At 36.6% G+C, this 13,272-nt stretch overlaps 2 protein-coding genes across 2 annotated transcripts in view; both read left to right on the plus strand.

Moving 5' to 3' along the window:
- LOC309498939 (uncharacterized protein) overlaps window positions 1-13,272 on the plus strand; it is a 259,849-nt gene that overhangs the window by 200,071 nt on the left and 46,506 nt on the right. The gene's annotated exons all lie outside the window — the stretch shown is intronic.
- Window positions 1-13,272, plus strand: part of LOC309514142 (uncharacterized protein) — a gene marked incomplete at both ends in the record, with an annotated part of 73,425 nt that overhangs the window by 35,399 nt on the left and 24,754 nt on the right. The window lies entirely within an intron of this gene.

The raw sequence follows: 13,272 nt of genomic DNA on the forward strand, positions 1-13,272 counted from the left end.
GTCTATTTTTAATGAATTTTTGAAATCCGCAAATCTATATAACTTCCTGGTCATGTGACCTGATGATGTCACACCACATGTAATGTATTCACCAACCCTTGGAGCACACCATACACGACTTGGATTTAGAAAATGTCATTTCGTCAATTTTTAATGAATTTTTGAAATCCGCAAATCTATATAACTTCCTGGTCATGTGACCTGATGATGTCACACCACATGTAATGTATTCACTAACCCTTGGAGCACACCATACACGACTTGGATTTGGAAAATGTAATTTAGTCAATTTTTAATGAATTTTTGAAATACGCAAATCTATATAACTTCCTGGTCATGTGACCTGATGATGTCACACCACATGTAATGTATTCACTAACCCTTGGAGCACACCATACATGACTTGGATTTGGAAAATGTAATTTAGTCAATTTTTAATGAATTTTTTAAATCCGCAAATCTATATAACTTCCTGGTCATGTGACCTGATGATGTCACACCACATGTAATGTATTCACCAACCCTTGGAGCACACCATACACGACTTGGATTTGGAAAATGTAATTTAGTCAATTTTTAATGAATTTTTGAAATACGCAAATCTATATAACTTCCTGGTCATGTGACCTGATGATGTCACACCACATGTAATGTATTCACTAACCCTTGGAGCACACCATACACGACTTGGATTTGGAAAATGTCATTTCGTCAATTTTTAATTAATTTTTGAAATACGCAAATCTATATAACTTCCTGGTCATGTGACCTGATGATGTCACACCACTTGGAATGTATTCACCAACCCTTGGAGCACACCATACACGACTTGGATTTGGAAAATGTAATTTAGTCAATTTTTAATGAATTTTTGAAATACGCAAATCTATATAACTTCCTGGTCATGTGACCTGATGATGTCACACCACATGTAATGTATTCACCAACCCTTGGAGCACACCATACACGACTTGGATTTGGAAAATGTCATTTTCGTCAATTTTTAATGAATTTTTGAAATACACAAATCTATATAACTTCCTGGTCATGTGACCTGATGATGTCACACCACATGTAATGTATTCACTAACCCTTGGAGCACACCATACACGACTTGGATTTGGAAAATGTCATTTCGTCAATTTTTAATTAATTTTTGAAATACGCAAATCTATATAACTTCCTGGTCATGTGACCTGATGATGTCACACCACTTGGAATGTATTCACCAACCCTTGGAGCACACCATACACGACTTGGATTTGGAAAATGTAATTTAGTCAATTTTTAATGAATTTTTGAAATACGCAAATCTATATAACTTCCTGGTCATGTGACCTGATGATGTCACACCACATGTAATGTATTCACCAACCCTTGGAGCACACCATACACGACTTGGATTTGGAAAATGTCATTTTCGTCAATTTTTAATGAATTTTTGAAATACACAAATCTATATAACTTCCTGGTCATGTGACCTGATGATGTCACACCACCTGGGATTTATTCACCAACCCTTGGAACATTTTTACAGGTTTTCAATTTTTTATTTTTTTCTAATTGATATTAAAAGAGGAATTTGACAAAGCTGTGAAATTAGATTGATTTCACAAGTAATGACCATTCACATTAAGAAATACATGTTTTGTCATATTTTCATAGAGGAAAAAGAAATTAAGTGCATACAGTTAGCTCATGACATCCCTTTATAGAAAACATACAGAAGTTAAACAATCAAGAGATTTATTTAATTTTCGTCTGTTTCTTTAAATATTAACAAATGTGAACTTATGGTATTGGGATTTTGTAATATCACCATTATGTAGGCTAGTATAACAGTGAAAAAAGTAGTTGCATGTCTTATAACTGTAAAACCAAATGCTATATTTCAAAAGGCACCAGAGTTTTTACTAAAATGCAATTTTCATGTTAATAACATACACTGTAAAAAAAAATCCTAATTTTACAGAAAATAACTGTGATTTTTTGACGATCATTTTCTTTAATTTTAAATTGTACTCAAAACACTGTAAAATTACAAATAATATCTGTAAAATAAAAATTCAGCTGTTATTTTAGGTATTGTGACATTAATGACAAATTACAGTAATTCACATTTTTTATACAGAAAATTGATTGTATTTTTCATACAGTATTTTTTCTGTTTTCTTAAATTACATAAAAATGTATGTAAAATTACAAATATAATCTGTAATTTAACAGAAACAAAACAGTTAAATGATAAAATGGTCAAATGACTGTCAGCTCCCCAAAAAAACTGTAAAACATCCTAAATTAAATAAACTGAAAAACACTGTTATTTTACAGGTATTTCCTGAATAATCACGATCAAATACCTTCATTGTAAAAAAAAAATTGTAAAAAAAGGGTCAAATGACTGACAGCTGCGGCTGCCAAACAAAAACCATAAAATTAAAGTAAAATATTCGAATTTAAATAAACCGAAAAAACACTGTTATTTCACAGGTATTTACTGTATTATAATGATCAAACACCTTCATTGTAAAAAAAAATCGTACAAAAAGGGTAAAATGACTGGCAGCTGCGGCTGCCAAACAAAAACCATAAAATTAAAGTATAATATGCTAATTTAAATAAAGTGTAAAAAAATTTAAAATAAATTTGATGTCACCATGATTGAGATCAGCGTCTGCTTTAGTTGGGCTCATGACCCTTGAGTATTTAACTATTGGTGTTCTGTGGCTGCTTTAACTGTGTATTTGATACACGTTTGTTATAGCAATAAATACTGGAGAAAATATCAGATGATCTTGGTCATTCATTGATGATGTTATAGTAATCATATGATGATCTGATTCACTGATTTGTCAGTCAAATCTCTGAATATATTAGCTTAGATTACATAATATGTAGATGGAATTTAGCTTTTTTCAAAGTCTATAAATGTCTTAATTTTATACATGACCCTTGAAATATTGTGGCATCAGTATTATAACAATCTGGAAAAAAAAGATATATTGTACAGAAAAAGTTTTGAGCTGGTTCATTTTTTTAGTAGTATAGAGACATCAAGAATCAACATATAAATCTCAACAATGGTGACAACCAACAAAGCCTTTTTGTGACTTTATAGTAATTCAGATTTTTTTTCATTGTCACCATTGTTGTGATTCATACGCTGATTCTTGATGTCTGAGTGAGTCTATGTGATCCTTTTCTGTATAATGACATCATAAAATTTGAGTATCACAGCACTGCAGAATTTTCTATAGCAGTTTTTTCATGCAAAATGAACAACTAATATTTAACGATTTAAATTCGGATATTTCACTTTAGGTGGTACTAATAAAGCAGGACACTACATGATGACTATTATTACTAAAAAGTGACCAATATTTTCTGATCTAAGTTTCTCTTGGATTGCTACAATTACAAATATGCATCAGAGACACACAGTTAATGCAGCCAGAGAAACATTAAAGTTAATCACTAAAAGTTCAAGAGCCCAACTAAAGCAAACACTGATCTCCATCATGGTGACATCAAACTTTATTCTTTTCAATAAAACTTCAACTTCTAAACCTCTGTTAATTCTCAATAAGAATGTTAGTATGAAAGAAATAAAGTCTGGATTGTAATAAGTGAAGATGCTGAGATCCTGAGAGATCTGGTAGTGTTTAATGTTCTGTTGGGGTTTAAAGTGTTTCTGTGTGGTGTGTTTCGTGTGTCACCATTGTGTTGAAGAGTAGAGCCTGAGCTTCAGTTCAGAATGAGCAGAGAAACACAGACGTTATGCTGCATGCTGCTTTATTTAACAGACAGTAACTGTGTAGTTGCTGATGCAGTGACGTATAGTCACAACAAATCATGCATATAATTAACTGCGTGTTTTACAGTAAAAAATTCAGAAAATAAATGTGAAATAACTGTGTGTTTCTGTTAAAAAAGATTTATGAAGATTTCTGTAAAAGTATTTTGCACTTATTTAAATTAGGATATTTTACATTAATTTTACGGTTTTTGTATGGCAGCCGCAGCTGACAGTCATTTGTTATTTTATGGGATTTTTTTACAGTGAAGGTGTTTGATCGTAATAATTCAGGAAATAGCTGTAAAATAACAGTGTTTTTCTGTAAAACATTTAAGGAAAATTTCTGTAAAAGTTTTTTGCACTTCATTTAAATTAGGATATTTTACTTTATTTTTACGGTTTTTGTTTGGCAGCCGCAGCTGACAGTCAATGACTGTTTTTTTAAGATTTTATTTTTTACAGTGTAGGGTAAAAAATGTAACCTTTAGATATCACCATGAAAATTACTGAGTTGATTACTTATATCAAGACAAACAAAAAATGTATTACAAGTTTTTTTTTTTTTTATTGTTTGTTAACATGGACAAACGGCGCATAATCTAATTACAGATGTGCTAATTTGCATAAATACCACAACAGATCTAAACATTGGGTACAGCGTTTTTAAAACATTCAGAGATTCAGTCAGTCATTAATTCAAGGTCCACTCAACTATCAACTCTCAACTTTCAACTGTCACTAAGCTGTCCCTCAGGTAAGAAATATGTCCTTTTGTTTTTCCTACATGGATTATTCATTAATATACATTAATAAAACATACCTGGTGATCAACTACAATTCATTGGGAACATCTGGATGTGTGTTGAGCTGTTGTACGACTATTTTTGGTGAAACGATGTCAAGTTTAGGATTAGCAAATAGTTTCATTAGATAGCTAACACGGCTAGCAGCAGCAAATAACTTGTTAGCTGTCTTGAGATTAATCGACTTGAATTACATACATGGCAGTGTAATGCCTACAATAATCCATGTATCCATGTGTTAAGTAAGGGATGATGTATTGCGAGGCGGTTGTTATAGCGGATAACAACCCCGACAGGCTGAACGGGACCCCGACGCGAAGCATCTCATGAAACATCTTCTCGTCCCCCAGAAACAGTCCCACGGACCCAGCCCCAAACCCCATCTCTGCAATAATAATTAATAAAGGCTGTTTTAAAGTACTTCTTCCTGCCTCTATGTATTAATGCTCATGGGTAGCCTAAATGGGTTCCATTCAGACCTTAACATTTAGTCTTTTACTGTTATATGTCAACAAGATTCAACAAGACATTTTCTCCTGGCTATACCCAATGTTTAGATCTGTTGTGGTATTTATGCAAATTAGCACATCTGTAATTAGATTATGCACCGTTTGTCCATGTTAACAAACAATAAAAAAAAAAAAAACTTGTAATACATTTTTTGTTTGTCTTGATATAAGTAATCAACTCAGTAATTTTCATGGTGATATCTAAAGGTTACATTTTTTACCCTATTCATGTGAGAAAGAGAATGAATAGGCGTATGAATAGGATATATTTGGGTCTTTTTCAGAACTTTCCCCTAATGGGATTCTTCTGAGCTTTTTTCCCTTACTCAGGACAAAAACATTTATTTCAAAGACATTCATTTCAAAGGTCTTGAGTCTGACTTTTTTTTTTAAATACCTTCAGAACAACCGAATCAAGCCCAGTTTTTGTGTGTGTAAAGATAGATCATTTAGAAAAAGTCACAAAATCTTATTGCACTGAGATGAAGGAAACCATTTTTTTTTTAACTAAAGAAAAGTCGACAAATTAGGCTTCGGTCCTGGAGGGCCACTGTTATACTGTTATATTTGTTGTGTTTTATTTTCTGAGAGTGCAAGCATGATGTTGAATCATCATCATCACATTGTAACATAAATTCAATGCCATTATCATTGATTTTTGGATGAAATCTAAAAAAAAAATGATGGGTGTAAAAGTGATGTTGATTCAATGCAGTAACATTGACACATTAACACTGATTTAACATTGTTTGGATGGTTGCTTGCTATCTGGGACCCTCATCAAACACAGCTAATCAATGTCTCCAGGATTACTAGAAAGCTACAGACAGGAGAGTTTATCAGGGTTGGAGAGAAACTCTGCAGGACAGTGGCCCTCCAGGACAGAGTTTGCCCATCCCTGGTTTTCTTTATGAAGCACGTCACCGTTATTGAGATTCACGCGCTGATTCTTGAGGTTTGAGTGTATCAAAGTGAAACAGTAGTTCAAAATGTTTAGTGTTTTTCTATATGTTTTACTCTAATCAATTATATGTAATGAATAACACACATGACAGTCTAGAAGAGGTCAGCTGATCAGAGCACTACATGATGACTATATCGCTATCATCATCATCAAGCAGATGACATCATCTGATCACATTAGTAGTGGGAATCTAGTAGTAGTAGTATATTTATCAAAGTGATTTTCCTCATTATAGATAAAGTTTAAATTACCAACTTTTGGTACATTCATATGGAGAAGAACCATCATGATAGAAATTCTAAAAAAAATTGAATTGAAAGAAATAAGAAAGCTATAAGAAATTGAGATTGAGACCAAAAACATTGTGTACACAGAGTTCACTAAAAAGAAAGGTTTAGAACAACTCACTGCAGCTCCGCCGGCATTTTGAGAGAAAATAGTTGATAGTTCTTAGGGCTCTCTCTCTCTCTCTCTCTCTCTCTCTCTCTCTCTCTTTACTTCCTCTTTTCTTTGTCTCTTACTCTCACTCACTCTCTCTCTCTCTCTCTCTCTTACTCTCTCTCTCTCTCTCTCTCTCTCTCTCTCTCTCTCTCTCTCTCTCTCTCTCTCTCTCTCAGGAAACATGTACATGCTGGGTAAGATTAATGGTATAAGTTATCATCATCTCATACATCTATTTTGTAACTATTGTAAGTATAACTATAACCATATTTTGTCATTAAACCATTTCAATTACAAATAATGTTCTAAACAGTTTTGATTTGGTATTGACTTTGAAGTGCTACATATTGCAATACAATATCATCACTCTCTATAGCAACGCTCTCCCACATATTAATCTATTGTAACTGCGCTTATTTCCGTCGTTGGTATAAGTAGCAGTGGGTGGAATAGACAAGAAATGTACAGTTTTCTACCATCTTGCTGACAACTTTTCTTTAGTCATTCGGCAGTCTTGCAGCTTGAACCTCTGCAGGAAATCCACCCTTACGCCCGTTTCACACATACTCCATTTGCAGTGTGTAGTGCTTTCACATATGCATACAGTAACTGATCCGCGGCTGTGCCACAAACACAAGTTTTGTCAGCATTGCGATTCTCTTTGTACACATATACACTCTTTAATAGACGTTTAAACACAATTTAAACAACGTATTATTCAATGCTACTTTATATATATAAAGTTGCTCAAGCAAGTGGTAAAATATTAACCATGTAGCCTACTTATATTAAAGTCGCAAACATTTTAAATTAAAACTTAAAATTGACAAAAAACGCCGACTCATGCCTTTTCTTTTGCATTTAAATTTTAATACAATAAAGGACTTGTTTTTCCACATCCACGAATGAGATGATTTATGGTGAGATTACTACATTTTCATGTCAATCTGTGTTCATTTTGACTCATTTTAATTCAGCGCGTGCAGCACAGCAAAATTAGACTCGGTGCGAAAACGATCGCTACCTCGAACGGATTGCCGGACCGCATCCACATGAAGTTTGAAAGCTCTAACCTGTTAACATGGGTGCGGAAAAAAATATGCACACGGAGTATGTGTGAAACGGGCGTTACACTCTTAATATGAAGATAATTCTTCATCATCAGATGTTTGAGTGACACTATGTCCAGTATCAGGAATAATACAGTATGATCTGTGTGTATCAATACACAACTCTGAGATCACACCGTGAATGTGTGCAAGAATAAACTCTTTCCAGACTAATTCCACTAAATGTCTTTAGAGAAAATACAGATTTCTTTACCTGTGAGAAGTGAAGCGAGAATGATCAGTCCCAGCAGACACAGATCACACTTATCAGCCATTTTGTGTTTCTGTCAGTCTTCCTCTTCATTATATATAGTTACAGCTCTTCCTTTAAACATCATCAGCTCCTCCTCTGGTTGGTTACTTCCTCTGATCTCATCAGCTGAGTGTTTAGTCCTGACTCTATGATACAGCTGAAGAAGCGATCAGAAAGATCTCTGGTGTAAAACTGTGTTGACTTTGAAAAGCTCTGGATCAGAAAGTGAGCTGAACTGTACAGTGGCGTCCAGAAACCAACCAAGTCCATAAAGAAGTGTTATGTTTGACACTGAACAAAGTGCTTTGAATGAACAGTTCCACACAAATCAATACAAACATATATTTATCCTCTCATTAGCTATGTTTCCATCACCCTGTTTTTATGCATATTTTGAAGTATCGCATCAGAAACGAGTGATGGAAACGCAAAATTTATAAACTTTAAGTTTGGATGGAAGGCCAGCTATTGTAGCTACTGATTATTTGTCAGAGAAAACAAATTCAACATAATAAAATATAGTTATTTTTAAGTGACCCAATACAGTGTCCTCAGGGTCATTTTTATGTCTATTTTTGTTTTGTTTTTTTACACTTTTTTTCCCATCACATCACTAACATATTGTGTTGCTATATGTGTGTGTGTACCATGAAGCTTTTATTAGGCTACTAAGTTTGTGCTTGTGAAACCACAAATTAACAACCTCCAGAAGTATTTCACTGACAGATGCGTCAAGATCACACTTCATCTATATATACACAGCAAAAACTCCAGTGTTAAATTAACTCTCCTGGGAATTTATCTTAGACCACACTCAAAAGTGTTAAAATAAGGGTACATTAAAAAGTCAAGGGCCCGACTAAAGCAAACACTGATCACCATAACGGTGTGATTTTCTCCTTCAGTGATTCTGCTTGTTAACATCAGGTGTCAAGTTTTTGAAAACGGTCTTCTCGTAAATAATCAAAATGTCTAAAATGGGAAAGCTATCCCCGGTGTGTCAAAATGGGTTCTGGACATGATGACATGAGGTTACTCGCTCCAATTCGCTCACAGACCACCCCGCTTTGCGGGTAAAGTCAATGCTTCAGTGAAGAGCAACGTGGCTCATGTCCTCCGCACTGAAGTACTGAGCTTACTGGCGAAAATGCTGTCAGGCTTCTATGGCCGTTACTTCCTCGTTCCCAAGAAGGATGGCGGCATCAGGCCAATCCCAGACCTCAGACATCTGAACTACGTCCTCACGAAATGGCAGTTCAAGATGCTAACTCTGAATCGAATCCTCGCGCTAGTATGCCCAGGGGCTTGTTTTTTCTCAGTGGATCTGAAAGATGCACACTTTCATATCCAGATTGCCCCCCTTCACAAACCGTTCTTGAGGTTTGCATTCGAATGGGTTGCAAACCAGTATACAGTCTTACCATTGGACTGTCTCTGGCACCACACATGTTTAAGAAGTGCATGGGTGCGGTGTTTTTCCCCTGAGACACAAGGGAATGCACATCCTCAACTACCTCGATGACTGGCTCATTCTGGCCCAGTCATAGGCGGAATTAAACTCTCTCAGATCTGTGCTCCTCAGCCATTTGGGATGCCTAGGACTCAGAATCAACGTAACCAAGAGCTCACTGCTCCCCAGTCAGAGAATCTTCTAGGGTGCAGTAAGACTTTGGCTAAAGGTTTGGCCGACACCCGAGCGCGCTCAGACCATTCAGCGGCTTTTGACTTCGTTCAGAGTAGGGGCCCGTTGCCCTCTCAGAACCTTCAAAGGATGCTAGGCCTCATGGCCTCGACATCGACAGTCCTTCTGCTGGCTCTGCTGCATTGCGCCCCCTGCAGGACTGGCTGAAACCCCAACATTCTATAGTATTCCTGCTAGAAAAGTTGTTTGTCCAGGATAAACCTGTGATATTACTTGCATACTAGTCATAATCTGAAGATATAGTAGACATGCAAGACAAGGCTTTAATGGTGACATGTTGATATACAAGGTAAATTGCTACAGTCAGTCATGTTATGTGACATCAAATACACTTCTTGTATTAGATTTTAACATTTATTCACAACACATACCATGACTGTTCACAAACATCTCTATACCCTACAAACTAGGGTAAAAGCACAATAACACAAAGAATGAAATGGCAACTATATAATTATGTAGACAATACTTTTATTAGTTTAAATTAGTAAAACATCTGTATATGTCACTGCTGCTAAGTTTTCGCTCATTTGAGAGTTTGTTGCAAGTCCAAATCAGGGAATGCACATCTCAACTTTCCTGCAAGGGAAAATAAATAGTACAGCGTAACTGAATGCCACTGCATAGTATAATAGAGGAATCATTGGTAATGGGTCATTGAATTACTGAACTTTTTTTTTTCAATAATTATACAGTTTAGAGAAATTTCTTTACTCCATAAACATTTTTCAGGTTTATGTGGTTTTTGTCCCTAAAATGATTTTCTAAAATTGTACAATACTGGTTCCCAACAATTCCTAACCCTCACTGATATACAATTAGCTAAAACGATTATTTAATGCAATCTGCAATTTTTGGGCCGAAATCTAGGCTGGGAGAAGTGAATCAGCAAGTGGTTTATTTTTGTGTGTGATAAAAGTCATGAATTTAGAGAGCATGCTAAAATACCATGTAACAACTTCACAAAACAACAATCTCAAAACTACCATACCAGGGTTTTTCCTGGGTCAGAAATGGTCTTCGGTGGAGGCATAGGCATAGGCGTAATTTGTGGGTGGGGCGGGTGGGACGGGTGTGATATGTCCCCATCACTTTTTGCCAGGGTCCATTTTGTCCCCACCACTTTTTAAAATTTGTATGTATCAATACAAATAAATAAAACATCTCCAGTTAACTAGCAGAGCATTCATTTAGTTCGTCTGTTAAATAAGAGGCGATCTAGCGCTAAAATGTGTTGCTATTGAAATCAAGTGAACAAAGTCCTTGTTGCCGCTGATATCAGTGGAGCGGATACAGTTTGTTCTCTTGTGGCTCGCTCACAGTCTTCACACAGACCCGCGCTTCAATCTATCGCTTAACGCCGTTGCGGAGACCAGGGGTGTTGAAATTAATCGTTTCTACGATGCATCGCGATGCAGACGAGGACGATTCGGTATCGGTTCAGTAATAGACCATAACCGATTATAATGTACTGACGCTTTTCTGACGTCATTTGTCACGTACGTGCTTTGTCGCGGTAGCATACAGTGGCAGAGGGAGGTGAGACGCGAGTGCGAGGAATTAAAAGTGATCCAACTACTTTAGAAGCCTACATCTGGGCACATTTCGGCTTTTATGAACAACCTGGTAAGCACGACCTGCAGAAGACACGCACTGTGTGCGCTCATGTCATGCACAAATATAATATGCAGGAGGTAATACCACTAACTTGATAAACCACGATTTTCACCCCGAGCTGTTAACGCCTGGCAGAGTCTGACTGCTTTAGAGTCAGCGGATGAGCTCCAACGCCGAATCCGCAGCCAAAAACAAATCATCCACCCGCCCCAATCATTTTCTCTGATTTAAGTATCCGCACCCGATGGTCAAATTACAATTATTCTGTGTTGTTACGCGTGATTATAAATGGATGATCGTCACCTTCAACAGCAGATTCGGCGACGGTTGATGCGTGCATCTTTAATGGTAACATAATACACTGATTAATTGTATTGATTAATTAATTTGTATTAATTGTATTAATTGAGGATGCAGTGCATCGTGATATCGAATTGAACTGAATCGATGACATGATAATCGTAATCGAACCAGTGTAGGTTCACACCCCTAGCAGAGACTCTCTATTCGTTCTGGTAAAATCACAAAACAAAATGCACACAAACGCATCCGTGCTTAATATACAACCAGTGATGAACATATTCGGGTTTGATGAAAAAAATGCAAAAAACATACGAATGTGGATTAGAACCCGTAACCTCTGACACGCTTGGCAAAAGTTCTACCACTGGACCATTAAAGTACACATTTAACATTGTCGGATCTATGTATTTATTCAGGCGAAAATTCTCTACACTTACAACATATATTAGATCTCATTGAACGACAAATCAACCCCAATGTACTATTTAAATAGATTGCTGGACATCGTAATGTTATAGTACATATCTGATTTAGTATTGTATTAGCATTGTATTTGTATTAATGACGTCTCATCGGGTATTGCGAGAGCCAGATGTGCTTGAGCTAGATGCATTAATCTCCTGAAATGAGATGATTAAAAACAAAACTGCTCAATCACAAAGTACCAGCGGCCAGACGAAACAAACGTCTAGAAAAGCAACGCAATTCAACACAACACCATACCCATCAAACTCCCTCAGGCTCAAAGAAATTACAGATGCAATAGCATTTCACCTGGCAAAAGATATGGCTCCCGTGACCACTGTTGAAAAAGATGGCTTTAAAAAACTGATTAAAACCCTTGATAAGCGCTATTGCATGCCCTCTCATAATTATTTTTCACATGTTGCAATACCTGCTCTGTACAACAAGTGTTGGGTGAGCAATTGAAACGGAACTGCGAGATGTACAGTATTTTGCAGCAACTTCAGATTTATGGTCCACCAGAGCAAAGTTATACATGAGCATCACGATTCATTTCATTATTCATGATTTTGAGTTGAAAAGTCGGTGCCAACAGACTGGGTTTTTTCCATGAGTCTCCTTACAGACTGGAGGTTGAACAGCTGGCTGTCTGGTGCAGTTATAACAACCTTGAGCTTAACACACTCAAAACAGTGGAGATGATCGTGGACTTTAGGAGAAACCCCCTGCACTCCCTGTTCAACCTGTCAGAGGACACAAGTATCCTCTGCAGTCACTGAATCCTCTGCACTTCTCGAACTGTCTGGTTCAGCTCAGCTATCAGATCTCAGAAGACTACAGTGGATAGTCTGCTGAGCGAATCACTGGTACACCCTTCCCCACTCTCCAAGAACTGTCCTCATCCAGAGTGAGTAAAGAGCTGGCAGAATCACCCTGGACCCCTCACACCCAGGGGTCAAATTAACTCTTTCCCTGCCATTAACATAAATTTCTGTGATTTATTAGACTTATGCTGCGTCCCAACTCGCCTGCTTATACTACGCCCTTAAAAGTATGTACTCCTTTTGTAAAGAAAAAGTACATACTTTTGAGTGTGTAGCAAAAGAGTAGACCAGCGCCACTTCCTCTTTGAACTGTTGTCGTCTGGTCGGCTCTACAGAGCTCTGAGCACCAGAACGGCCAGGCACAGGAACAGTTTCTTCCCTCAGGCAATCCACCTCATGAACAGTTAATGCCTCCACTTAGCAATAAACATGTGCAATATTTAAACACTATTTATACATTTATTTATTTAATACACCAGGCTTCTT

This window comes from Leuciscus leuciscus (assembly GCF_965113295.1).
Source record: "Leuciscus leuciscus genome assembly, chromosome: 1".
NCBI classification, from domain to species: Eukaryota; Metazoa; Chordata; class Actinopteri; order Cypriniformes; family Leuciscidae; genus Leuciscus; species Leuciscus leuciscus.